Consider the following 4,869-nt stretch of genomic DNA (forward strand, 5'->3'; position numbering starts at 1 on the left):
TCTTAAATGTTTTTTAAAGTCCTCCATAACTTGTCCTCAAGTTATGGAACATGAAAAGTTTTTTCATATGAAGCCACATTAAACTCATAAGTTATGGAAATCAAATTTTTTTCAAGAGTTACAAAACTTGCCCTCAAGTTTTGGTATTTGAAAAGTTTCATATTAAGAAACTCTTGTATTTAAAAAGGTGTAACTCTTGGGTTCATAAATTAAAAAATTAATTAAATAGTTTTTAATTTTTAAATTTATATTTATAACCTTGAAGTATTTGAGTAGTTCAAATTACACCTTATGGACTTTATTAAATTAATTAAAGTGTTTAATTAAAGGAGAATTAATAATTCCATAATGACATGGTTTAAGTTTAATTAAATTAAGAGTATAATTTATTAATAGATTAAACCATCTAGTATTTTAAAAGTTTAAAATACACCCTTATACTATATAAAATTAAAAGTTTAATAATTATATATGTATAAGTTAAAGAGTCAGTCTTACCGTTAGTAGGCCTCATTCACGAAGCCTGTCTATAAGGGGGTATAAGGTTACTGCCTATAAAATGGTGGTTTAATGGGTGTCCACTCTCAACCACCGCTTCCTTGACTGGTGGAGGGTCATTAGCCGAACGGGTAGGATATGACATTAATTCTCATTAAAAGTATAATGAAAATACCAAGCAACTAAACACTTATAAATTCCCAATCTTAGTTACTTAGGAAAAATATGAATTTGGTGCTAACCCATGAAATTGCACTTTGCACCTTGTTAAGTCGTTAGTGGAGCGTGTGTGGTTAACCGACACACTAATCTGGGACTGATAATGTGTGGTAAAGGGTAGCTTGATGTTAATCATAGATCAATGGAGCGTGTGTGGTTAACCGGCACATTGATTAGGTGATCTGTAAAATTAAGAGTACCAAGCTAATTTGCATGGTTATTCACACCTTGTTTGTGATCCTAGGTATCCCAGTCACAAACTTGAAGGGCATAATCGAGATTTAAACATGACATTGAAAAGTTCAATGAATCTCAAAGGATATAGGAATTTCAATTCATTTAAAACCTAAAATTCATTTTCGTTTTTCATGGTGGAAATTGGTAAATCGTCATTTACCTACCTTCAAATATTTTGCAATCGGATTACGGCATCCCTTTACCGAATTGTAAAATATTGTGTTGGGTCCTAACCTTAATATTTCATTTGGGTGTTATATTAAGGACTTAAATCAATTAAACTTGAATTTATCCCTTGTAGATGTCTAGTTCGGACAACTATGGTCTTCCCAAATCTTTTGAAATAAGCTTTCCTCATAAAGATGATATTCCACAAGACGATCAAGGTGAAAGATTAATCCCTTCTTCGTGCTGTAGTGGTACTTCACTTCCTCCACCTCCTCCAATAAATCTACCTAACCCACAAGTTCAAAGACTTGAAAAGTTCAAGGTCACTCAAGCCCTATTGGCTAGCGATCACCAAGATGGAAGGTCTGTGTGTGCACATGTCTTGGAGATGAAGTCACACATTGACAGGTTGGGAATGTTAGGAGTCGATGTCTCAAGGAAGTTAGCTGTTGACTTGGTTCTTCAGTCACTCCCTGAGTCGTATAGTGAGTTCATTAAGGACTACTATATGACAGATCACGACATGACCCTTATCGATCTTGCCTATTTGCTTGTTGCTGCTGAATTAGTAATGATTTGGCGCACTGGTAGAGCAAATTTGATTGGAAGATTTACTCCCCAAAATTCCATGGACATTGACAATGGTAACATTGGAAGTCCAGAAAAACTTTCTCTTCCCAATGGAAAGGGATCGGCCGTGGTCAAGTCATTTGACCAAATGGTAAAGAGAAAGGCTAAGTCTGAGATAGTCCCGTGTACCATTCCCAAAGAGTCCATATGTTTCTATTGCCAAGAGAATGGGTATTGGTTGCGAAGCTGCCATATTTACCTGAAAGATCGCAAGGATGGTAAAGTCAAAATGTTTGAATCTACTTCAGGTAAGCCCACTATCTAACTCCATTAAGTTCCTATTTGGAGATTCTTAATACAAGATGTAATGTAATTACATTTTGATGTTTTGTAGGATCAAAGAAAAGAAAGGAAGCTTAAAGGAAGAGTAAGCTGATTCTGATCGTGAAGAGATGGATTTCGATCGCATGGTTCGATGATCAGAATTTTGAGCTGCTGCTTAAGAGTTATGATAAATTGCTTAGGAATAGATAACAACATAGTTTTCATTTGTATTTGCATTGTAAGGAAAAGTTTTCCTAAATTTTATAAATAAGAAAAAAATTTGATTTGATTTTATTTTAAGTTTCCTTACAATGGCATTTGTGAAAATTGTGGTTTATATGTTTCCACTGATAACAATATTGAAAAATGGATTTGATTCTTTCGTTTGTGGTAGTGTCATAATTTACCAAATAAGGAAAGAGTCTCATCACCCAAGTTTCAGTTGGATAGAAACTCGGAATCATGCAAGTTGTATTGTGTGATGAATGAGAACTTCATCTTTGGGAAATTAAGACTAGTTCCTTGTTCACATGTATATGTGAGTCAAGTGAAGGACTAGGGGATCGGGTACACTTGGTTGTGCGCTGATCAAGTCCACCACAAAGAATGATAAGACTATTCGTCATGATTTACTAAAAGCTTAGTAAATATGGTTATGCTTACAAGTTTAAGTGTAATTCTGAATCATTGAAAAAAGTTTCAATGTAAGGCATAACGAATAAGAAGAATCAAATTAGGCAGAAAGATAAAAGTTTCTCCAATCTGAGAAGAAGGGAGAGTACTTGAGTATCGTGTTTTATGATTATCTTAGTGATTATGAAACCATATCACAATTGATCCTCTAAGGACATCTTAGTGCATTTGTATGGCTAAGAAGAGGAATTGTGAATTGTTGAAATGGTTAAATCAAGAAGATAAATCACACTTCGTTCCAAAATCAAATCTTAGAGTCACACTCCAAGATTGAGCCTTGAGTGACATAATCTTAAGAAAGGTTTATAACACTTATCAAATGTAGAGTAAAATGTTTTCTACTCTTTTACATTTGAAATTGGTAAATTGTGATGTTTTGGATAAAACAAAGACCAACTAAGGCCAATTGTGTGAAGTGTTTGTCTTGATAAGAAACCACACTAACTCTTGAATATATGTTTGTCAAGTAATGTTTCTTGACAAAGAGAATCTTATATATCAAGATGTCAGTGGGAGTCTTAAAGATCTTGAAGAGTTTCAAGAACTAATCAAGAGTAAATTAATTGTTTATCACTAGCACACGACTTGAGGTTTATAACCTATCATGTTGACATATTCTTGTTTCTGTGCCCATTCCAGTTAAAGTTAACTATGCATGTGAGTTCTATGAGTTCTCAGTTGTTTGCATAACAACTTGGAAGCAATGGTAGGCCCTTGTGCTGCCAGGAGGCAAGAAATTAAGATTTAACAAGTCCAGTCCATATTAGTTTGGATTTGTCACTAACCTTGTCTTGTGATTATGGTTATGAAAAATTCACATGGATAGGAACAAATATACCATAAAATCTAAGTGTCATAAGGTTTCTCTCCAATTCATGAAAATGATTGTGAGGAAACGCTTACACTAAATAGATTTTAAGGAGATAGCAACTGTGTTATTTGCATTCTCAAATTCGATTATGATTACGACATCCCTCTTCATAGTTCGAATTGTGAGAAATGGCAACAGGTCTAAACATTTCACACTTATGGCTGTAAGTTCTATCAGAGACCCCTTTCATACTTAACATTTATCATAAAGTCAAAAACATGCTACATGCATATTGATATTTTATTACAAAAGACTGGATACGAACCGACTAACGAGGTTTTTACAAAGTTTTATATATTACATAACTTCGCAGGAATTTATACACTAAGTACAAAAGTGATAATATTAGCTATTCTACATCTTCTTATAGTACATGACTATACTGGATGCTTATCACCTGCAACAGTTAAACACTGAGAGGGATAAGTGGGTGATGCTTAGTGAGTTCAACAATAGTTACAATATACGCTATGCCATATATATAACAATATGACATAAGCAAAGAGGAACAAAGAACAACAAATGTATATGTGTATCATATGACATGCTTTCCATATCAACCAATGATTTGATTTAAAGATTTACGATCAATGAGACACAATGATTTCAACATGATATGCATCATAAAAACTCTAACTCAAGAGGCACATAAAATACCATTTCTGCTTATCATTTTGCTAGCATATACAAGCTTTCGGCCCTACCTAGTCCTATGCCAATACCAAAGTGATACGAGTCATTCTCTACATGGCCGAAGGCACAAAGCCATTACCAAAGTGATACGAGTCATTCTCTACATGGCCGAAGGCACAAAGCCATTACCAAAGTGATACGAGACATGCTCTACATGGCCAAAGGCATAATACCAATACCAAAGTGATACGAGTCATTCTCTACATGGCCAAAGGCACCAAGCCAATACCAAAGTGATACGAGACATGCTCTACATGGCCAAAGGTCTTAAAACTATTACTTGAATAACACAGGAAAGCACATTGCACATATAACACATAACATACAATTTTCCCTATATTGAACTCACCGTGAAATAACCGAATGATAAAATGATAATTTGGGCAGCACTTCATTTCTAATAATGACTTTCTTTGACGAAACCGAGGATTTTAGTTGAAAACCAGGCTTTGTGTGGGCAAAGTTTCGACTGAAAATATTATTTTCTCGGGGTCTTCGGTGCGCCGGGGCTTGCTTCGGGTGTTGGGGTAGTTCCCTAGGCTTCAGGGGGTGTTTGGGTAATTTGAGAGAGATCAGTGGGTGAAAGAGAGTCAATT

The sequence above is a fragment of the Lactuca virosa genome, chromosome 7 (genome assembly GCF_052849685.1).
Source record: "Lactuca virosa cultivar CGN04683 chromosome 7, Lactuca_virosa_CGN04683_v6, whole genome shotgun sequence".
Classification (NCBI taxonomy): domain Eukaryota; kingdom Viridiplantae; phylum Streptophyta; class Magnoliopsida; order Asterales; family Asteraceae; genus Lactuca; species Lactuca virosa.